We start from the raw sequence: 25,590 nt of genomic DNA on the forward strand, positions 1-25,590 counted from the left end.
TGACCTTCTACACACTTGGAGCCAGGGGCTGAAAGATGTTAATGATATTGAATGTTAACGATTTTACCATTCTCTCTGTCTCCCAGCACTGCTTGCTTTTGTGTTAACTTTATGCTTCAGCAGGCTTGCTCCACCTGGTACTAAGATGGCCCCAACACTTAGAGAGATACATGGTTCTTCTCGTTTACTAGCTTGGTGGCTTTCCTCTCTCTTCTAGAATATGTAAGTGTGTGTGCCTGTAGGTATGCGTGTGCATCTATGTGTGTGCAAGTGTATAGAAATGTAAATAGTGTAACTATATGTACGCATATGTACACATGCTCGGGCTTGTGTGTACATGGGTTGCTGTGGGCGCGTGCATGTTTGTGTGTTATAAATTAGCTGGCTTTGTTTGAGTCCTTTGTTTACAGTGTGGATGAATAACTGATAGGGATAGAGTGGTTTGTGTGCCACAGTGGCCAGCCCTATATCACAGAGCCACCCCTACAACCAGGGGATAAGAAGCCAATATGACTGACATAACCACCAATGCCATGTGTGTAGGATGGGGAAGTTTAAGAATGGCATACATTGCCTAAAAAATTCCGTTTGCAATGGTATTTGTAAATCAATAAACACAGCTCTTAAAAACTTGGTAGCAGAGTTTTGGTTAGTGTGACTATTATTTTCTAACTCCAGTACATTCATTTGGACACTTATGGCCCTAAGGGTCACCTGAGGTCTACAGTAAAAAGGCAAATTCTGATTCTTACATCAAATTCTTAGGAGGAGGTATTTGTATAATGCCAAAATCAAATGTCAACTTCTGTAGTAGAAAATATGTACTTTGCAAACGACCCACTTTCTTAAACTACATCCTAAAGGTGAAATTAAGAGGTGTTTATTCATAATGTGACCCAAAGTCACCTATTTTATAACTTCACTCAATTTCTAGTTGCTTTATATGAAGTTGGAGTAGGACAAGGTAAAGAGGAGAATAGCTAATTTGACATGAATATAGAATCAGAATTTATCAGTAGGTGCCTGCTGTGTCTTAGGGATCTTTGCAGGTCATTTCTTTAGGATTTGTGAAAGGCCAGCTGCGATTTCTCTTGAACATGGTGTCATTCTTGAAAGGAAAAAAAAGTGAATTTGTCAACCTGAAAGTGAGGATAATATCCAGATGAAAACAAAACAGCAAAGAAAGGCTAATGTGGTCTGCAATGCTGAAAGACTCAAGGTCCTTAAGGTTGCAGAAAATTAACTTTCTCATGTCTCCTAGTTTTCATCATAGATTTTCACCATCTTTTTTTTTTTTTAAGATTTTATTTATTTGAGAGAAAGCGCACAAGAGAGCACTGGGGAGGGATGGGGGAAAGGTGAGGGAGAAGCAGACTCCCTGCGGAGTGTGGAGGCAGGGCTCAATCCCAGGATCCTGAGATCATGACCTGAGACCAGGTCAGATGCTTAACCAACCAAGCCACCCAGGCCTCTCATAGATTTTCACCATCTTTATTGATAAGGACATGAGTTTATGAGTAGGTGGTGGGATGTATGTGGGGGAAGCTTGAAACTGGGTTGTAAGGTAAAGCCATCTTGAAGGGCTTTGAACTAATGGAAAGAAATCATCAGTTGTGCAAACAGTTTTCTAGGCTGTTTTTAGGGAAAGAGTGGCATAGTAAAGTTAAACGTTACAAGGATGGAAAAACTCAACATATTTAAGAACTATAGGGAAGCCAACATCTCAGGAATTAGTTGATGAGGGAAAAAAGGGCACAAGATAAGGTCAGTTAGGTAGGCAACTGGCAGATCATGTAAGGTCTTACAGGCCAAGAGAAGAATTTTGGATTTTTTTCTATGACACATGAGAAAACTTTACAAGACTTTAAGTAGTGAAGAATCACACTTACTTACATTTCTTAAAGTTTCCTATCCCTGATATGTAGAAAACTGATTGGGGAGGGACACTTAGGGATAGGGAAGTGAGGGTGACTTGAGTGAGCAGTGAGGATGAAGAAAATACGAAGAGCTGGGCTGTGTTTTGAAGGTATTGTCATCCTGCTGTTGGAGGGGTTGTGAGGAATGGGGGAGTGTAAGAAATGAGGGAATCAAGGTGGCATTTTTGTGTGTGTGCTATTGAGCAGACGGTGGTACCATATATGGGGAGAGAGACAGGTTGGAGGGCAGTAAAATGATTGTGTTTGAGAGACCTGACATAGCTAAAGTGGAATTATCAATAATTTGAGGAGACATTTAGGATAAAACCTCTCTGTACAGTGATTTAGATGGTATTGGGCCTCATGAGAATGGACTGTTATTACGCCAGAACAGAGGCAAGTAAAGAAGAGAAGTTGGCTTCGGACCAAGTTTTCTAGTATTCAGAGTTTGTGCAAAGAAGTGAAAGCTAACAAAGTAGACTGAGAAGGAGAAACATTCTAGGGAGAAGAAAAAAAAAGAGAGAGACAGAGTGAGAGAGAGGAGTGTCGTCTTAGGAAAGCCAACACAGGAAACTTCCAAGATGATGGGAGAAATAAGGTAACAGATGATGCAAAGGTCATTAGCCTCCTTGAGAAGTGCTCTCAGGGGGAAAAAGAATTTGGAGGAAAAGTCTAGAGACAGTTGTTTTGAGAGTATTTTCTCTGAAGTGGAGAGGAAAATTGGATGGTAGCCATGGGGGCCAAAAGAGCATTTTGTTAGAGTAGGGAGCATGCTTTATGCTAATGGGAGAGAGTTAAAAGAGAGGAGAGATGATAAGCTAACAAGAGGGCCATATAAGGAAGGAAGCCCATGAGAAATGAGAGAAGACAGAATTTCAAAGAAAAGGGGACATGTTGAAATTATTGGAGGATGTGTACAGCCCCGAATTCACTGCTTTCCTGTGAGGAATGTAGAAATTTATAGATCACTTTAGCATGATACAAAGTAACCAGCTTATATTGATGTTTCCTACTCCAGAAAAGTCTTTTCAGAGGAGATTTGAGATATGTTTGAGTCTCTGTTTGCTTGTTCTCCTTTTCTTAAAATACAAAGCTCTTAATTCAAACAGATACAGTTATTATTTTTTTATTTAGATTCAATTATCCAACATATAGTATATCATTAGTTTCAGATGTGTATTCAATAATTCATCAGTTGTGTATAACACCCAGTGCTCATCACAGCATGGGCCCATTTAAATTTACAGAAATCAGAAAGGGAAACAAACCATGAGAGACTCTGGACTCCAGGAAGCAAACTGAGGGTTACAGAAAGGAGAACGGGATAACCAGGTGATGGGTGTTAAGGAGGGCATGTGTTGTGATGAGCACTGGGTGTCATACACAACTAATTGTTGAAGACTACATCAAAAACTGATGATGTGCTATATGTTGGCTGATTAAATATAATAATAAAAAATAAAAATAAATAAAATAAACTATCTTTTTAAACATTAAAAAATAAATTTACAGAATTTATAATATATATTTGATAGTTTTATAGACATAAGCTTTATAAACAAAAGCAAAAAGTAAAAAGATAGCTATCTTCTTTTGTGAAAAATATATAAGAAATTTATATGGTCCGTTCAGTTTATTTTAGTTAATGTGCACTGCAAACTTGTCAAACAAATGTTATCTACAATATGCTAGCAATCTGTTCCCTGTGCTACTTTTTCTATTTAAGCGGCTTAGAATTAACAGCACCTTCACTTTATAAATTTGTTTAACACATTGTAATATGACTCATAGTACACGTATTTTGGCCCTTACCACCACCATTTTTGGTTGTTTTAAATTTCAGTGGGATATTCCGTCTCACATTTAATTAGCACTTTAAATTTCAACAATTTTTTATTGTTATAAATTAATCCATGGAAATTATTTTTTTTAAGTTGCAAAAAATAGAAATGGGTATACAATGAAAAGTAGATATTTTTGCCTCTGCAAAACTGCTAGGGATAAATGTCATCCATCACTTCACATATATCCTTCCAGGAATTTTCTGTAAATACAGGGCAGTATTTCTTTCATAGTGCTAAGAAGTGCCTGGCACAGCAATTCTCTGCCTGACCTCCTGCATACATTAGAGTTCTTCCCTGATCTACACCTACTATACTCAGCTTAGATAACTAGACACAGTTCTTCACTATTTTGAGAGGAGGGAATACCAAGACACAGTTGGATATCAGGACAAAAAATTCTTACCTTGTAGATTTAGAAAGCCACCAGTTACTAATAAACAGTGGTTCCCCCTTATCCATAGGGAGATACATTCTAAAGCCCCCTGCAGATGCCTGAAAATGCAGATAATACCAAACTCTCTCTATATATATATCAATGATAACATTTAATTTACAAATGAGGCACAGTAAGAAGTTCAGAAATAAAATAGAACAATTAAAATGATACACTGTTATAAAAGTTACATGAATGCGGGTTCTCTGTCTGAAAATATCTTATTGTGCTGTGCTCACCTTTTTTTCTTCTTGAGATGTTGGGAGATGACAAAATGCCTATGTGATGTGGTGAATGGCGTAGGCCCTGTGATGCAGTGTTTGGCTACTATTGACCTTCTGATGATACATGAGAACCAGGATCATCTGCTCTGGGAGCTTGGTTAACCATGAGTAACTAAAACCACTGAAAACAAAACCACATATAATGGGGTACTACTGTATTAAATTTTCTTGACCCCTAGACTAAATGAAAAAATCCACAAGGCTGTGAGGCTGAGAGAGGAGGACTCTGAACAGAGTATGACTGGGAAATCACCAGAAAAATACCATCCAGCTTCAAAAATGGCTTCATTTATCAATCTGCCTACAGAGTTTATACCCAAAGACATCACACAGCCTCTCACCTAATGATAATGCTCATCAGCTCATCTATAGGGTAGGGTCTGGATGACTAGAGAGGGAGTGGGTGAGTGATACAGAAGAGAACGAGGGCCTGACTTGGCCTGGTTCCTTGGTCTCGCTTCAACTTGATTTCCTATCCCTCTTTCCCTTGCTGAGTCTGCATAATGAATTCTTGTGTTTATGCAAACATCTCTCATACTTCTAGTGCTTACTACTTGCTAAGTCTGGTTTCTTGCCTTAGATATCCACACATTTCACATCCTTGTACATTTGGATTTCTTTCTAGATTTATCTCCTTTGAAATCAGTACTGATCATTTCCAATCCAAGTAAAGTATCATTGTGTTCCATTCTTTATTTTATTTTTCTTCATATTACTTGTCACTGGGTGACATATATTCATTTGTTTATTTTCTATATCCCTCCACTAGTATATAATTGCATGAAAGAAAGCATGTCAGTTTATTTTGTTCACTACTGTGCCCCTTGTGTCTAGAATATAACATATGGCAGGGACAATTTACATCACTGAATAGATACAACCTTTCATATGTTAATAAAAGTGATAATAGCTGGTCATCAATAATAACAATCTATTAATTCCCTTTCCTACATTACCCTTTAAGAACAGTTTGGTTGTGGACCACTTTCTAACACCATACATAAACGTAAACTCAAAAGGAATTGAACCTAATTGTGAGACCTGAAACCATAAAAATCCTAGAAGAGAACATAGGCAGTAATTTCTCTGACACTGGCTATAGCAACATTTTTCTAGATATGTCTCCTAAGGCAAGGGAAACAAAAGCAAAAATAATCTATTGGGACACCATCAAAATAAAAAACTTTTACACAGCAAAGGAAACCATCAACAAAACAAAAAACAATACACTGGATGGGAGAAGATATTTGCAAATGATATATCTCACAAGGGGTTAACATCCAAAATATATAAAGAACTTATACAACTCAACACCAAAAGACCAAACAATCCAGTTATAAAATGGGCAGAGGACCTGAATAGATAGTTTTCCAAAGAAAACATCCAAATGGCTAACAGACACATGAAAAGATGTTCAACATCACTAATCAGCACGGAAGGAAATGCAAGTCAAAACCACAATGAGCTATCACCTTATACCACTTAGGATATCCTGAAATCAAAATGCGAAGAAATAGGTGTTAGCAAGGATGTGGAGAAAAAACAAACCCTTGTACACGGTTGGTGGGAATGTAAATGGTACAGCCACTGTGAAAAATGGTTTGGAGTTTCCTTAAAAAAATTAAAAATAGAAATACCGTATCATCCAATAATTCCACTATTGGGTATTTACTCAAAGAATATGAAAAAACTAATTAAAAAAGATATGTATCTCTATGCTTACTGTAGCATTATACAATAGCCAAGATATGAATAAAACCTGTGTCCATTAATAGATGAATGGCTAAGGAAAATGTGATATTGTGTATATATATATATGTGTGTGTGTGTGTATATATATACATATAAATGTGTGTGTATATATATATATATATACACATACAATGTGTAGTGTATACAAGATATGTATGTGTGTGTGGTGTGTGTGTGTATATATATATATATGTATATACAATGCAATATTTTGAAGCCATAAAAATGGATGAGATCATGCCATTTGAGACAACTTAGTATTATGCTAAGTGAAATAAGTCAGACTGAAAAGGCAAATACCATATGATTCCACTTATAAGTAGAATCTAAAAAAAAGTGAATCAATAAACAAAAAACAGAATCAGACCTATACATACAGAGAACAAACTGATGGCTGCCAGAGGAGAGGGGGGCGGAGTGTTAGGCAAACTGGGCAAAGGGGAGTGCCAGATACAGGTTTCCAGTTATAGAATGAATAACCCATGGGAATAAAAGGCACAGCATAAAGAATGTAGTCAATGATACTATAATAGTGATTTAATGGGACAGATGGTGGCTACACTTGTGAATATAGCATAATGTATAAACTTGTCAAATCACTAAGTTGCACACCTGAAACTAATGTAATACTGTGTGTCAACTATACTCAAATTAAAAAAAAATTTGCTCCTCCCCCCAAATTTTTTTTAAAAATTAAAATAAATGAGTAAGTAAAAACAACAACACACCAGTTTGATTGAATTGTACCACTATTCATAGTTGTCCCAGAGAATTCTCTGTCTTCTATTGATGTGCACTTCTCCAATTTACCTTTTGCTGTTACCCAAGCTAAAAAACATTTCCTCAGCCCCTGTCTAATATTCAACTACCCATAAGTTTTCCCATTTGGTGCCAATTGTGCTATTTACTGCAATATTTTATTTTGCATTATAATTAGTAAAATCTTATTTTTTCCTGGTTTAATAACACATATATAAAACATTATTCTGTCCACCAAATGTGTCTCAAATTGTGTCTTAAATGCTTTACATTTGAAACTTAGAAAAATAATGACCACCCAAACCCAGACCTAGAAGCTACTATGGATAGAGGTTAGTAAATACTTATACTGGTCCATTTATGGAAGTCAAGGAAATCTTTAAAGTAAAAATTCCTACTTGATTTTAATATAACCAATGTTTTTTTGTTTATTTCTTTGTTTTGTTTTGTTTTTAATGGTAGTTGGTCTTACAGTTTGGTAATGCATTTTAATGGGCTCATTTATTATCCATTGGTAATCTTCCAGGCATGATCTTGAATCTAGGGAGGACAATTGACATAGCTTTGCATAAACATGTAAAGCACTATCTCCTTTGCATTCAGGATATATATTTATTTTAAGGTTATATCGATCTATAAAAAAAGAAAAAGAAATGCTCCTTTGTCCATCTTTCGGTCCAATGTAAGTTGTTCTTGTTTTTATATGTCATTGTTGATTTCAGTTGGGATTGGGAGACAAATCAGATAAGTATTTTCAAGTTTCTTTTTTATTCTCAGGAGCAATGGGGCTGCAATTTGATAGAAACATAACACAGTACTACAACATTGTACATGAAATTGTATCTGTGAGTGGCAGACATTACTTAGGTGTCTTTTGGATTCAAGTGACTGAAAATCCAAATTCAAAAGCAAAGTGAAGTTTATTGCTTGCAATGATGAGAAGCCCAAAGAAGCATGTCTTTAGATATTGCTAAATAAACAATCAGAGGCTAGTTCTAGGATCCAGTTTCTCATATCCTCCTCTTTCTTTAGATTGGTTCTTATTTCATTTCTCACGGTGGTTGCAGTAACTTCATATCTTACTCCCTCAATTAACACTATTGTATAAGGCTGTTTTCCCCCCTGATTATAGAGGTCTCTGATCTCCCTTTTCTTTGAGCATTACTTTAAAAAACTTGCAATTAGGGGTGCCTGGTTGGCTCAGTCAGTTGAGTGTCTGCCTTCAGCTCAGGTCATAATCCTGGGATGGAGCCCCGCATTGGGCTCCTTACTTGGCAGGGAACCTGCTTCTCCCTCTCTGTGTGTGTGTTCTCTCTCTTCTGTCTCTCAAGTAAATAAATAAATAATCTTTAAAAAAAAAACCCAAAAAGCAACCTTGCAATTATAAATTCTTTCTCTGTTCCTTTGAGGTCTAAACTTTCTGCCAGGCTATTGCCAGTTTTCCAACTCAAGAATGTCTTTCTCAAAAATCTGGAAGCTACCCTTTGAAATATAATCATCAAGAAAGCACTTCCACCTCCCAATCTCTGTGGGAAGGTAGAAGTCTAACTTCCGTAAGCATCGATGAGCAAGTACAGATGGCCTAATCACACTAACCGCTCTCCCACTTCCCAGTGTCCTCCAGTACTTTTAGTACACGTTCACCTAGCACTTAAAAACTTGCCCACCCTCTGTTTCAAAGGACTCGAGTTCACGCTCTCCCTATTGCAGTAGTCTTTCCCCCTTACTGCAATAGTTGTAAGTAAAGTTTTCCCTACAATTTTAACCCATCTAGTGCATTTTTTCTTTGACAAGAGAGAAAGTGGATTGTATGTATGCTAAAGACAAAAAAAAAAAAAAACAACAACAACAACAACAAATTTACTGGACATTTTAGATAAAATGTTCTTAATATCCCAAATGGATTAAAAGAAACATACAAAAAAAGTATACATATTTTGCTTAGCAAAACGTTTGGCACAGTGCTGGCTGCAAGGTGGTGGCAGGAGAGCAGCAGATGCAGAGGTCAGTGTAAGTCAGAGGGACTGAAATGGGTACAGAAGTGGTCTAGTCTCCTGTGATCAGTAGATACCGACCTCACTGGTTAAACTGGGAGAAGATCCAGTCTGGCAACCAAACTTCTCTTCTTTTGTCATAAGAGTAAGAAAGAGCATGGGAAGAGGTGAAGTGGGATGGTGAGGGGTTTTAGGACCTGCTACTCCAAAATACAGCACTTTGACATATTCAGTATCTTAAGTTGAAGGAGTTCAAGAAAACAGCAGAAACAGAAAGTTCACTCTGACCTCCTCCCCTTCCTCACCCTTCTTCCCTGAAATAGATCATGAAGTCCTCCTGTGGGAGGGGCCCTCCCTATACCCAAAAGAAAGGAGCATTCTTATCTCTGAAGACAAAGAGATGCCACGAAGAATCCCAACAAACAGGACTTGCTAAGTCCCCCCTCCTTACTACAATTACCTCGTGCTCCTTAACCTATCATATTCCTTTATGTTTGGCCATTCTTCATCAAACCCGGCCTAAAAATACACAAGTCTATTCCTCTGGATCTTCATTCCTTATGAGAGCTCTTGTGTCACCTAAAACATGTATGAAATAAATATGTATGCTTTTCTCCTGCTAATTTGTCTTTGTCAGTTCTCTTTTCAAACCCAACCAGGGACCCTAACAGGGTCAAGGAAAACTTTTTCCTCCCTTACATGTTGTGTGCTCCCTTCTCTTCCCATATGCTTTCAACTACTGTAACTGCTCTGATGTAGAGGCAATTCAAGGGTGTGAACTGGAAGAAGATAAGTGTGCCAACAGGGTGATATGCACGATTCTTGCTAGGACAATCTTCTTTAAGTAGATTGGAGTTACAAAAATGGGAGTTAGCTGTACTTCTCTTTTAATAAATCAACTCTAATTATTTATAATGAAATAGGATTTGTGGTCTAAGCATAAGAATAATAAAATAACAAGAACTCAAATCATCTGTTAGATATATTTTAATGTACTTAAAGGCTTTTATAATGCAATATAATTTTTCAAGTGTCTAATAATAGATTTTACTCACACCATGTTAAATTAATAATATTTGTTTCAATCAGGGCTATAAAAATTCAAAAGATTGACTGTGTCTCCAGAGAATTTTCTAATTCTGTTTTGGCTGCAGGAACACATGTTATTATGTTTGATATCCAGACCCTCTGTATTTAAGAAAAACACAACAGTTTACCTTAATCTGTGGGTTGTTCTCTCAGACAAATCTCACTTAGATGCACAAGATCGGAGAATGAAATAGATTCCAGTATGGAGTTTTATATGAAAACATCTTGCTACGGCAACATTAATCTATCCTAATTTGTATTTTAAGGTAAAAACGATTGCCTAATGAATAGAGTTCAAGATGTTTTTAATATCAATTTAGTGATCAGGCACGAGGAGTATTAACAGCTATATCACAGTGGAATCTGCATTAATCTTTCTTCCTCGGGATGATTTCTTTAAAAAACAAGGGTCATTGTCATAATCTGTCTGCGAACACCTTCTGTTAAAGATTTTAGCTAAGTAAACTCTTTATTATTAAGTGATATTATAATACTATAGATGACAAATTCCTTTAACTGATGATATATTTTTCAATTTTCCCATGTAAGCATCGTCAGCTGCTGTGTTTCTTTTCCTTCTTACAATAAGTTGTCATGTTTTTTTTCATTCTATGTAAGTGGAACAGGTAAAAAATGAAAGACAACCTCATTATCAAGAATTCATGCTTAATCATGTTGCATTGGCATTTGATGAAAGCATTGTGATGTATATTCTTTCAGACTTACTATCCTGTAATGCAACCATTTGAATATGAGACTTAGGATTATTAGAAAAGAATCAACAGATCATACCCAGATGTACAGTGATTTATTCCAATGGTACTATTAGGATTGTAAAGCTTTCAAAGACAATAACTAAAATTCTCAATCCAGGGTGAAAAAAAAAATAGCTTGCCTGAAAAGAAAAACATTTCCAGGGGAACAAAACCATTGAATGTATTTTCTAGGTAATTATTCTTTGTTGAACCACAATTGCAATGTTGATGATTCTTGTCACTAGCATGTTGTTGATAGAAGGTTCATGGAGGTGCAGAGAAAGATTTAATATTGACTAATTCCTTTTTTGCTTCGTTGTGGATATTTGATCACAGCAGATTAATTTCATGCCCTTATTTTAGGGCTATTTGAGGGAATTTAATTGCATGGCACTGGCCACCAATACATGTCCAAGTTTTCAGTTGTAATGTCTCCCATAGTTCATTGATTACTTCTTCCTTATTCATGTGGCTATATGGAATACAAACACGAGCTTTGATGTAAGTTGTGCCAGTGAAATCAGTGGATGGGGGTGCTTTTCAAATGGCAGTGACACCCACAATTTGAGTTCTTTACTTATTTTTCTTTCTTTTTGGTTTTCTTTGAGTCATTGATTTGTTTTACTGTTTATATGATGGAAGCATCTTCATTTAGAATATGAGAATTAAAGTGAATAATACTTCTTTTTAATTTTTAATCCGATCCTTCTGAGTGATAACTTCTATTATTATAGTAATATTCTTCTCACATGATACTAAAGAAGTTTTTTTAGCATGGAGTAGCTCACTTCACAACTCCAGTGGTATGGTTGGTTGAGCTATTACTCTTTAACAGATAAAAGTTACGACACACAGTGGAATGTCAAAAAAGTGTTGGTTATTTCAGCCTTTTGCTTTGGTAAAAGAAAAATGTACACTTTTTTCACTTGTAAGTACACTTTTATTTAGTTACTAGCGTGTCTATCAAAATGTTTTAATATCCTCTGGATGAAAATTCTGAAGCCACTCAGAGGGACATCAAGTAGTAACACTTTTGGTCCCAACTGACCCTCACTAGCCTTCCTAAAGGGTAAATGCGTGAAGTTCCTGATATGTTGAGCATGTGTGGCTCAGGCTTGCACTTTTCCTGCTTTGGAGAGGAGTCTTTCAGGAAGTACATGCTACCATGTCGTAAGTTTTACCAGGCATTCTGCCATGTGGAGAGGCCAGCCAATGTCCAGCTATAACTGAGATTGGATCAATAATTCTTCCTAATTCTGAAGTAAGAATTAGTAACCTTTAACCTAGTGGTTACCAGTAATAAAGATGATCTATTTATCTCCATCTGTCTTCTAGTTTATCTCTTCTTTGATTCAAAACTAAGGTGGAGAAATATGTGACTTTGTATCTTGAGACTTTATGTCTCAGTTACATTTTTGAGGCAACGACTAAACAATACGTATGTTGCTTCGGCTTTTTTTCTGATCCAGTTACAGACTTGAGACAGCATTCTGGGGAGGGGTGGTAGGGAAATTGAAGGGAAGAGGATTCATTAGGTGCCTTTAAAATATTAGTGATAAAAAAAGTCCTTTTTTTTTTTTTTTTTTTAACCCATGTAACAGACTGTAACATAAATGAGGTCTGTGCCTGTTTGGCCATCTCGGTGGCACAGGTTGGTATACAGAACAGTAGCAACGTTAGAAGAAGCATCGAGGGAGGAGGAAGTATCTGAGCAGCAAGACATAAGATATATATAGGCAACATCCTGGGAGAAGGCCACCGTAGGGCATGCAAGACCTTGGGAAAATATTATATGTGGGCCCTGGTCTATATAAGCAATTTTAATTAATACTATACTAAAAATTAATGGGTCCACACGAGGCATAGTGATATGTTAATGAAGATTTAGAATAATGGATAGCGAAGAGGAATTTGTTTAATCTGATCAGTGAACATTCTCCAGCACCAACTCTTCCTGTTCCTGGTTCTTGAACCCTGGAACCAATTGTTCTTGTCCTTTATTACCAATTTCACCATTCCTGGCTGATTTAATATCTCCTGTCTCAAGAAGAAATAGCAACATTATTATTAATCATAAGTCCAGAGTTCTTTGGAACTCACTTGCATTGAAACAAAATAGATCTTTTTACATCTGCAATGTATTTTTTGCTGGTTTTAGCATTAATCACATGATGGTGCATCATGCATTATACCACAATGACTACGGACTTGCAGTGACTCTCTCACAAGTTGTTCCTGTGCCTCATTGGTGAAGACCGCAAATACAAGTCTTATCTAGAGTATGAAGAAAAATGTGAACCATAATTTATTTTCTGGTCATGTTAAATTAACTCTTCAGAATTTCTTACCACAAACTTAGAACAACACATTTTCAATCACACTGCCGCTTGAACTCTTTAGGCTGTAAACATTGCATTCTAGAATGTGATCTCTTTTGATATTGACCACACCCCTACCTTCCACAAAACACTCCCAGTTGTTCAAAGAATATTCTTTCCTCATCGGGCAATTCTTAAGATCAACCTAGTAGAGTATTCAATCTTCATATGGATGATAGGGAAGAGAGGACATCAATCATAAGTGTCCATTGGTGTTAAAGAACAAAGAACCTAAGAGCCACAAGAACTGATAGGCCTGACTCCTTCTAGAGGATTGATTGATATATGACATAGAACCTGCAAAAGTGGTAAGGTGACTATCCTGGGTGCAAGTGGTGGGGGCCCATGGGACAAAAGATGCTGTCAGGTCCCTTTGTATTTTAAACACTGTAGACTGGAGGTAGCACCAAGGTCAGAGCATAAATGGACAAAGGGCAAGCATCTTAAATCCAAGGTAACTGATAGATTGTAACACAAAATTGAAGTATTACTGTCATTCTGTTGGTCTGATTTTAAGGATCTTGTGGAAGAAACAACATACTGGATAGGGAGAGCTTTCTGCTTTCCAGATTAAGCTTCTGGAACCAGGACTTCATTGGTGAGGGTCTTGGAGCTCCTTTGTGTTCTGGTCAACCTCATTTAGGTGTGAGGGAGGACAATAGGAGGTGGGGGATTGAAAGTACTCTAATGGAAAGAAATAGGACTGATAACCATTCATAGATGGCACTGATGTGTCTGGAATATTCCAGGTCCCAGAGAGAGACATCCTTCAACGAAAGTACTCCAAAACTGTAAACTAGGGAGTGGGGAGACCCAGGGCCTACTTCTCTAGGTTGATATTGGAAGAATACTGATTTAGCTTGGAATCCTATGTCTGTGGCTTCTGTGGCTTATCAAATTTTAGAACTTAACCAGTTAGTTAACATCACAAAGCCCAAATTTCTTTACCTTTATGGTAGAAATTATGGTTATCTGGTAGATTTGCTGCAAGGAAATTGAGAAATTGTATTAAGTGGATTTGTAATATAGTAGATTTTCATTAAATAATAATATGGGATTCAGCCCATCTCAGACAAAAAATAATGCTGAAACTTTAATGGACTCCAAAATAATACTTGGGAAAACTCCAAGCCAAGGGAAAGGAAGAATTATGCCATGTGGTAGATAGGAGGGCCTCATTCAGGGCTATATTTGAGAAGTTCAATTTGATATCTGAAATGTTGCTCATATATTGGAGTCTAAATGATGCTATGGTCTCAGAAAACACAAAGTGAATAAATTACAGATTATATTTGTTATAATAATGTATTTTGTTGTGTCTCTTCCCAATGGACAAGGAGTTATTTTCCCCGATTTTGGAGAGTTATACACTTGCTTAGATGCAGTTTTACAAATTAAGGATTCACGTTTTGGCCTCAGGATAACATACTAGTTCCTTACAGGAGATAGTACACTGGTTGCTTGCAGGAGATCAAATTATATAGTCTTTAAAAGAAATACTATGGCAATGGCAATAAATCTAAAGTAAAAGACTACAAAAACTGCATTAGACTATAACAGTAAGTGAGAAATTGCACATTTTTATGCATCTACATTGTGATTCCTGAGACGCTAATTGTTACTAGTTTTACAGGGAATGGATACAGTCATTACCCATAAGACTTTATCTGCTATTCATTTTTCTTTTATGTGTGTACACACACACACACACACACACACACACACGCGACCATATAGAAATAGCATTATAGTGTTGTTTTTGAATAACCACAAAAGTGACATTTCCTTGGTTTTATTTCTCACTGCCTTAGGAGTCACAGTCTACATTAAAATGTTGTCAGTGTGTGCGGGATGAATGTGTCCCTATTGTGTCTATAAAGTATAGTACAGGGAAAACAAGTTGGCAAATGTGTAGCTCATTAGTTCATGCAGCTGAGTGACTATTTTATTCATTAACTATTTCATCTTGGGTTTTTTTGTTTTATTTTTGTGATTTTTTTGAATTTTTTTTTCATTTAGAACTGGCCTGAAAATTCATGAAGACTTATTAGTTCACCTTTTTAGCTATCTTGAATATTCTATTCCAGGAAACCTCTGCAGACTGAATTGCTATGTCTTCTTAAAGGTGTATACTGTAACACTATATATTTCCTTTGAGAAATGTAATTCATTATGTTTGAAAAATTTGGAAAGATGCCTGGTTCTCTAGTGTAAATAATTTCCTATCAGGACTACAGGGACACAAATGAAAACATATGACAATTAAAACAGTTTTTTTTTTTTTTTTTTTTTTGCTACCTTTCATAAAGGTGTGCACCCTCTGGTAATGAATGATTTGCTCACCTTTTCAGAATTATAGCCAATGGCCACAGAGGTCGCTTTTTTTTTTTTTTTTTTGTATATTCTAATTACATTTTGAGTATCCTTAAGTCTAAATGATGTACATCCCTATATGTCCCTGGGAATTGCTAAGATTGCTCATGATTCAACCTATACTCCATTTCTTTTAAAAGTCCAGTCAACTGGTTCTGCTCTCTCATTAAGGGAATGTAATAATATCCAAATAGAAGAATACTTAACTTTCGTTCTTTCAACCTATCATTCATTCCATCATTCATTAAGTTTTAAGTGTTTACCCTACACCACTGTGATAAGAAGCTTAAAGTTCAGAGCAGCCATTCTTGTTAAAGGTATTGGCATACATTTAGGAGCAGGGATCATTGTGGGAGAAAGTGCAGGAGTAGCTTAATATTGGGCAAATGTTAAAAATGGGAGCTGAGGTGGGGAATACCACCTCTCTGGTCTCTGGACAAAGTGAGATCATTGAGAATATCTTTTCAAATTCATATAAACACTGTGTTTTTGTTTGTTTGCTTATTTGTTTTGGTTTATTTTGTTTAGCACTATGAGTGGTTTTATATGTAAGGAGGCTGAAGTTTGGAAAAGACAATGTATTTTTCCCCTTATTTATTTGGTTTTATTGCTAACTTTAAAACGCTCACTCTATATCATCCATCCACTCAATATTACCTTGACCACACTGTTCTTACTTACACATTGAATTTCAGAATATGTTTCATTGTCTAAGCATCCTCCTCTGTCCCCATTATTTAACATCATTTAATACCTATTACTAACATTATTAAACATCCCATTATTTAACACCTACTCATCATTCATGTCCAAGTAATTTCACAGAAGCAGTGATTTTTATATAGGCTGTTAAAGAAAATCTGGATTTGAAATCATGATTATCTTTGAGATAGAAGCTTTACGTAGGCACAGAAACAGGCCTAACGTGGAGCGTTTCCTGATTCATCCCAGCTCCAGTGTCAAGGTCATATTAGGAAAGGTCATATTAGGAACAAATCGAGAATATGGAGGATGGGTGAGCTGGTGACATGCCATAAAAAATTTGAATTTGATCATTTTTTTTAAAGATTTTATTTATTTGACAGAGAGACAGCCAGCGAGAGAGGGAACACAGCAGGGGAGTGGGAGAGGAAGAAGCAGGCTCCCAGTGGAGGAGCCCGATGTGGGACTCGATCCTAAAATGCCAGGATCACGCCCTGAGCTAAAGGCAGATGCTTAACGACTGCGCTACCCAGGCGCCCCATGAATTTGATCATTTTTAAGCATAATTCATGTTGGATAGATGGAAAGAGGAGACAGTCAATTAGTATAGCAATCCCAATTCTGTGTCGACTCTCTTCTATTCGAAACCTTTTATTTCCAAAATTTTAACTTTTAAATATGCCAAAATAAAAGTATGTTACTCTTTTAGCATCTGTTCTCTTTGCCTTTATCATTTACTGGTCTCTAAAATATTATGTGCAGATTTTGTTTTTTCCCTCACTCAATAATTGCTTTGAATAAGCAACATGACATTCAATGCCTTTACCTAATAAAGATAATGAGCAAGAGTAAAATGCAAACAACAGCTGATGCAACGGTGAATCATCCAAAGGCCTGATTTTCTTGATTCAAACCTGCTGCTGCTATAGAAGCGACTATTAACACACTGACAGATGGTGCCAGAACCCATTGTCTCCTTTAGTCTCTCTCTCCCTCTCCTTTCTCTTCCCCCTCTTTTTCTGCTTCCCCATTGATGACAAAGTCACTGTGCTTGGAAACGTTAATTTTCTTTGAGCATTACGATAATAACATCAAAACTCATCACAGTTGGGTATTTTGTTGGCTTGTAAACAGCCAGAAAAATAGATGTGGTCTTTGAACATTGACTACTCCTCTTTTGTCACATATGCAATTCCCTTTGCCGACCAGAGAAAACTGGGCTTTTGCATCTATTACAAGAATTCACAATAAATGCATTTTGTGTATCCGTCACAATTGCTATACATTTTTTTTTCTCTCTAGGACTTTAATTAACAGATAAGTGGGTGCTTTCTACTCAGTAAAAGATAAGTTTCCTTTCCCAGAAGTATTCCTTCTCCATCAAAATACTATTACTACCACAACTACTACTACTGATCATACTCATAACAACAACAACAACAACAACCCTAAAACTTAGGAGCTGGTAAATTTCACACATATTGGCTCACCAATTCAATGTTCTCATTGCCTCTCCAGACATTACATTCCTCTGCAATTACTCCTTCAGTCTGGAAAATAAGTATAGAAATATTTCAGGGTGCCTTGGAGGCTCAGTCGGTTAAGCCTCTGCCTTTGGCTCAGGTCATGTTCCCAGGGTCCTGGGATCTAGTCCCGTGTGGACCTCCCTGCTCAGCTGGGAGCCTGCTTCACCCTCTCCCTCTGCCTCTTCCCCTTGCTGGTGCGCGCGCTCTCTCTCTCAAATAAATACATAAGTAAAATCTTTAAAAAAAAAGAAATATTTTATGTCTCTTTATAGCAACACATTGTCAAAGCTTTATTTTCCAAAAGTCTATGTTTAAATTCATCAATGCAAAATCTACATGCAGGAAATTCTGTTATCTATATGGTTATTAATTTTCTCTTGCTGCTATAACAATCAACGCATATTTGGTGCTTTAAAACAACACAAATTTATTATCTGAAAGGTTGGAGTTCAGATATCCAAAATGGAACTCAACAGGTTACAGTAAAAGGGTCGGCAGGGCTATGTTCCTTCTGGAGATTCTAGGATAGAACCATTTCCTTGCTTTTCCAGTTTATCGAGTCTGCCTCTTATCCTTGGCTCATGGTCTCCTTCCATCTTCAAAAGCCAGCAATGGACAGTGGAGTCTTTCTCACTGTATTCCTCTGGTACATACTATTCTGTATCCCTCTTCGAATTTATAGAACCCTTGTGACTATGTTTAAATGATCCAGATAATCCAGCACAATCTCCCCATTTCAAGGTCTGAGGATTAATGACTTTAATTCCATCTATAACTTTAATTTCTGTTTGCCATGTAACATAACATAGGTTCTGGGAACTAGGATATAGAAATCTTTGGGGGGGGCATGATTCTGTTTACCACTATGGTTAAGGGAGGAGAAATGGTATCCACATATAAACACACACGCATACAAATATACTGTGCAAATATACAAAGGCATTGTGTTAAAGGGTCTGCAACAGGAATTTCTGTATGGTATAGCTTGTCCAAACCAGAAATCTCAAACTCATTTATGTACATCAAGTCTTGTTGTACTTACAATTTTAAGTGTGTTTTATTTTTTTAAAGATTTTTATTTATTTATTTGACAGAGAGAGAGAGAGAGAGAGGGAGGGAGAGCATGAGCAGGGGAAGCCACGGGCAGAGGAAAAGGGAGAAGCAGGTTTCCTTCTGAGCAAGGAGCCTGATGCGGGGCTAGATACCAGGACCCTGGGATCATGACCTGAGCCAAAGGCAGGCACTTAATGACTGAGCTACCCAGGTGCCCCAGTTATACGTGTCTTAGTATCCTTTCTATCCTCTGATCTTCACAATAATACTGTGTGTTGGTGGGATAGATATTACCACATTCTACTAATAAAGAATCATTCATAAATTGTTAAATATTTCATGGTCTTTTTACTACCAAATTAGGTTTCTTCAATTCTTGGGCACTAAAGGCAAATTTTCCTCTTAAGGACCTCCACAGATTTCTGTTGACTTGTTATTTAAGCTTATTTACCTTCATTATGTTCATTATGCATTAGCCAGAAAACGAAAACTTGCTTTGCATGGCACTTAAGAAGGTGACGCTATAAGATTTTCCTCACACACAGGCATCTTCCCCTTGCCCAGGGAATAGCCTAACATGGTATAACATGGTAAAGTCCATACAGTTCCTGTTTATTTTGGAATGCACCTTTAGTTTAATAAAACTTTACCAAAACATCGTAGGAGATATATTAATTGAGCTCTTTTACCTTGTATCTTTTACTCCAAAACCAATTATGCAGGATTTTCTTGTGAGTTTAGGCCACATGCATACTCCCTGATTTATACCCCACCCTTTATTGTTCTCCTTCCCGTCAGTTGCCAAGGGTCTCCTACCCTACTCTTTCACAGGGCTGCCTTTCTCAGCGCCTGCCGAGAACAGCCCTGCTTCCTGCTCCTAGGTGTTCTCATAGTGCCTGTCAGATAGATGGCGTACATGTTCCTCATGACAGCTTTAACGGTCAAGTAATACTATCATTTCATGTAATCCTCTGTATATGCCAAGCTTTCTGTCTTTACTCTGTCCCTTCTTCTTGTGATGCTCTGTTCACTTTTTTCCCCCCTAACACTACCATATCTTTCAAAAATGAACTCTGTCTCCTCTGGAAAGCATTGTTGCCAATTTCTCAACTTCAAGCTGAAAACTTCCTTCTTTTGGTGTCTTTCCTGGGTGTCCCAGTGGTAACCCTGCACATACCACAGTTATAGTCTAGTAAACTCCATATTGCCTCCTAGAAGCTGCAGAGCATAGTGATTAAGAGAACTGGATCTCAAGTCAGACTGTTGTTAATTTCAGCTGAGCCACTTACTAGCAACATAAATTGGTTGGGATGCTTAATTTTTTGTGTGTCACAATGTTCTCATTTTTCAGGAGGGGAGTATAATGTTTCTGACCTGGTAGAGTTATTGTATGGATTAAATTAATTTATATATGCAGCACACTTAGAATAGTAATTAACATGTAACATATATTAGAGTATAATAATTACAGTAGAGAAAAATAAAGAATGCAAGAATATGAAGAGCGCTTCCGGACATGAAGAGAGTGATGACAACTTAGTATAAGGGGTAGTTAGGGCAGGCTTGAGTGAAAGATGACTTTGATGAAGACCGAAGGCAGTGAGGGAGCAAACCATGCAGTTATCTGGGGAAGGGAGAACATTTAAGGCAAAGGGAATAAAGTGAAAAATCCATCAGGTAAGAGCTTTCCTGACATGTTCTGAAAGTAGCAAGGAGGTCACTGTGGCTGGAATGAATGAGGAGGGAAGTAGTAGCAGGTGAGGTTAGAAGTGTAATGTTGCCCAGATCATATCGGACCATGTAGGCCATTTTATGGAATTTAGCAACTACTCTGGAAGAAATAGGGAACCTGGAATAGGATTTGAGCAGAGCAGTGTCACATGTCTGACTTACAATTGAAAAAAAAAAATCACTGTAGCGTTTTGAGAGGAGAGTGTGGGTAGGGAACAGGTGTGGAAGCAGGGCAGTTGATTAGAGAAATATTGCAGTCATCCTGGCCATAAAGGAGGGCAGCTGGGACCAGAGCCCAATTTGAAGTGAACAAGGTGGGAAGCTTTCATATTCTGGATCTATTGTAAAAGTGAATGAACAGGATTTCTTGACCCATAGAATATGTATTGTGAGAGAATTCATGGATGAGTCTCTGGTTTCATTTTGTTTTTCACTGAGAAATTGGAAAAATTGATTTTCTATCACGTGAAGACTGTGAGTAGACCAAACTTGGGGAACAGAGAGTAAGTTAGGAATGCAGATTTGGCTATATTAGGTTTGAGAATGGAGATATAAGTCTGGCGTATAGAGAAGATAAAAGGTCTATGCTAGAAAAAAAATTTAGGAGATTTAAGGCTATGAACTGTCCAAGAGCTAAACCCAACCATAGAAGTTTGAAGAAAAGAAAAGGAACCAGCAAAAGATCAGCCAGTATGGTCTATACAGAGGTCTAATGCATAAGTGTTTAGAGTTTCTTGTTGCTCTCTGCAGGGGACAGTGTGCCTTACTTCAAACTTCCAGTATTTTTTTCCTTTATACCTTACTGATGAAAGCATAACATAATCCCTGTCTGGTTTCTCTTTTTCCCTATAACCTTAGTGCTTGATACAATGCCTAATAACACTAGACATGTAAATATATAATAAGGGTATCATGGCTAGTGTCTCCAATGTGATAGCATAGATGACTGCTGTTGAATTTTGCTGAGTGCTGAGAGCCATGCTCTAATTTTTTAAATAAATAAGAAAGACCCTCATTGGTTTTCACATTCATCTTCTGCTTTTACCTAGATCTGAAGCCTAGGATAGCCCATTTGCTTTAAGTGTCCACATTACATACTAGCGAGGAGAAGCCAATGCAGAACACATCACAAAGCAGCAAAAGAACTCTCTCCCGCTGCCTCAATCCAGACACATTATCCAAATGCAGAGGTTCTAGATTAACAAAGTGTTTCCAAGTAGTTTCTCCAATTGCACATCTGGTGGTGATGGGGGAAGTTCTAGAAAAAGGTATCTTGATACCCTTCTTGACAAAGGTATTTTTCAATGCCCAGGTCTATGACCGTATCAGGAAGGACATATATTCTGAAGGTAAAATAGACATGATGCTGGAATTGGAGTTAGAAGAATTGGGTTAAAATCCTGCTTAAGAGGTCTGCATGAGTTACGCAGTTTCTCTGATCAACTAAGATGAGATAGAGCAGAGGCTAACACTATGAGGTCTGACCTGAGGACAGGGTCTAATACGTGGCTCTCTCACTCGTGCAATCTCTGGGATACAGTTAGCTTATCTAGCGGTGCAATTATGCGCTATTTAACTTCTCTTTCCTTTTTAATCTATCACATGAGAATAACAACGGCACCCACTCTAATGGGTTCCTGGGAGTATTAGATAAATTAGTACATGTAAATACTTAGAACAGTATCAGCCATTAATAATGTAATCATTAAATATTAACTATTAATCACAAGCATATAAACGAACTTCTGAGATTAACCCATATAAACGCAGAATTCAAGTAATAAAAACAGAGACCATTTGAAATAAACAAAAGCCCTGAATTAGAAAAACAGTTTGGGAAATTATATTACAGGGTTGCTGGGAGCTACACTTCATCCACGTGAACTTCTTAGATTTAAAATCCTTTTCCTTTAATTGTGCAAAATATACTGTGTATCTATAGCTATAAAAATATATATGCAAATAGAAAGACAATTTAGGAGAAAGGCACGCTTAACATGAAACTAGTGGAGCAGAAATACGTTTAGTGCATCAAATAACTGAAAGGAAGTGTTGTTTTATTAGAGTGCCTCTAAAAGCCATTAGACTATTTAAAGATGGTTCATTTCTTTAAATGTACAGAGACTGATGCACTACGGAAAGTTCAGGCAAGCCTCTTCAACCACTTTCCTAATGCCGCTTTTATTTCTAAATAGATTATTTTCTGGATAAAGCCAGGGGCTTAAAAGCCATGTATTAAAACCTCTTGGCTGATAAGATGAAGGATTTTCCTTAAGATTAAAAGGAGACTATTCTAAAATTTTGGAAATATATTTCAAAATAAAAGAGTTATTGCTGTTGTCATAACTTTTGTGGGTATTGCACCTTGGTATAACATGTTTTATTGAGTTTTTTTCTGAGGTCGAGTCCTTCTTTCATGTCCAGAAGGATGTTTAAAAAAAGCTCTTTGTAGTCAAGGAAGAAGAATAAAAAATTGTGCCCTATCAATTTGTAAGAAAAGCAGCTGAGAGGTATGTTGGAACCTAAATGACAGACAATCAGGAACAAAAGAATGTATGACTGGATCTAGGAAAACAATTTGCCCTTATGGAGGGCCTCAAATGTGTGTGAACATTAGTCCAGGTCACAAGGGGGACCTGTTGCCCAATTGGATCTTGTAGCACCGTTTAAGTGCTCAGGGATGGCAAGTAGAACATCGTGGAAGCAATAATTATTTTAAGCGAGAGTCATGGTGTAACAGGTCCATCTAAGTTAAATCAGTGTCACTAGTAGTGATGTGGGAGTCAGAATATACAGTTCAATCTCTAGAAGTCATCTGGTGGGTGACCTCGTCAATTGCCCTGGGGCTTAAGGCAGGGCTCAGACTTAATGTGGAAAAGCTCACAAAGAAGAAGGAAACAAAACACAAGCCCAGTTTGAAAGTCTTGGTGAAAATGGCAAGGGTGAAACCCTGGCAAGGGATTGAAATTTGGCAAGGGCAAAATGATAAGCATGGAAACTATAACTTTGTTAGGTTATCAGTGTCTGTGACCCACACCAATGCAGTGGAGTGGTAATTCAGCTTGAAATAATGCTGCCAAGTCTGTCAGGGTTGGGTAGGTACCTAGAATGGACTGATTCAGAAGGTAAGAATGGATCAGAGGTTGAAGCAAGAGAAAGTAAGAACACCAACTGAGATGATACACCCGAGTCAGTGCTGTCTTCATAGTATCCATGTGCACATTTCTATGCAATATATTGTCACTCCACTCCCAACCTTTGCAACATAGAGCAGTTAGACCACAAGTGACAACAAGAAATTACAGATAAAATAGTTAGAATATTCTGACCAGCTCATTTAACATTTCTCCTCTTTCAAATGTGATGAGAAGTGTAATGCTCTAATTGAATTGAGTCAGACGCTGTTGATATAAAGGGATAGTAAACTTTAAGAGCCTTTCCAACTCTGAAATTCATAATTTCCCAATACTCTGATTGCATGACCCTCTCTCCTTCACTTGCCTTGGTCAGAATATGCTTTCTCTTTGCCAAACTGCAATCTGCAGTCATAATCATATGGGTAGTCACAGCCAAGGCATCCCCAGAGAATCTGGCCATCACAGGAACAGCTGCCCTCCTGACTATATACAGAAGCTGGGCAAAGCTGAAACAGTTCTGCTTGGATTATTTTATTTATTTATTTATTTATTTATTTATTTATTTATTTATTTATTTATTTATATTGGCTCAGGTGCCTCATGAGCCAAAGTGAGATAATCCCTATGGACAGAGGTAGGTGGGAAATTATTCTTTCCACCTAATGGAATAAATCCTGGCTCTGCTTGTCCTCTTTATTGTAATTAGGGTGGTAGAAGGATGGCTAAACTAAAATAGCACTTGTTTGAATAGTGAGGTCTTCCAAATTCCCAGTGTGATGGGGAGGAAGTATATTTCACTAGGCAAAAATAAGAGTCTAGATTCAGGCTACATGAGTGTGAATACCAGCTCCAGCTCATTTAGTTATATAATGTTTGGCAAATTATTTAGACTCTCTAAAACTCAGTTTTCTCATCGGAAAATGGGAAGTCATTAAGTCATTATAACAGCTGCCTTATGAAGTTATTATCAGTCCCTGAAGGGTGAGTACTTGATAAACACACTCCGCACAATGCCTGATGCGGGATACACACCCAACTGGTGCTGTCTCTTATTACTGTGAGTCATCTGCATGCAGTCGTCTCGTCCCTGGGTGGTTATGAGTTGAGAATATTTTGAATGTGGTAGTGAATGCCAGAGGGTATGCTTGAAGAAACACGGCATCAGTGTAGGTTTAAGAACCTAGCTAAGTTTCAACAGCCTTGTTTTATTGTAACACACATGATGAGAAATCTGGTTCCTCTAAGAGATTATAAAAGTCCTTGAAAAGATAAAGACCTAGCATGTACATTCACATAGTAGGCAATGGATAATTAATTGTTGAATCATGGAGTTCTATATAACTTACCTGTAAAATTGAGAGAAGTGCAAATGTAAATGATATCAACTGTTAAAGAAAAATTAAAAACTGTCACCACTGTGTGCTCTAAAAGCCTTTGGGAAAAAACATATTTACACTTGATTTTGGAAAATAGATTCTTGAACAAGAGTAAAGCACTTGGTAAACATGAAGTGGTAGATAAATGCTGGAAATATGCAAAATTTACAGAGAAATGTTTTGAGCGTTCTCTGGTCTATCGATAATACACATCATTATGCATTTATAACTTAATGGTGCTTTCATTAAACACCCGACTTCTCTGAAAAATGACAAAATTACAAGGTTAAACTCCCAGTGTGGAGTAGATCTGATGATGTGTACTAATTAACTATTTTTTTAATCAGTGCACTAAAAAAGAAAGAAATGGAAAAATGTCCTGCCTGGTTTTCAGTTAGTGTATTTTGCTCCTTGCCATTTGTTCCCAATTGTCTATTTTGACTAAACCTTGCATTTTCCCTTGTTGAACTTTTTTTTTTCCTTAATGC

Source organism: Ursus americanus, chromosome 8, assembly GCF_024610735.1.
Source record: "Ursus americanus isolate L20-20 chromosome 8, mUrsAme1.1.p, whole genome shotgun sequence".
NCBI classification, from domain to species: Eukaryota; Metazoa; Chordata; class Mammalia; order Carnivora; family Ursidae; genus Ursus; species Ursus americanus.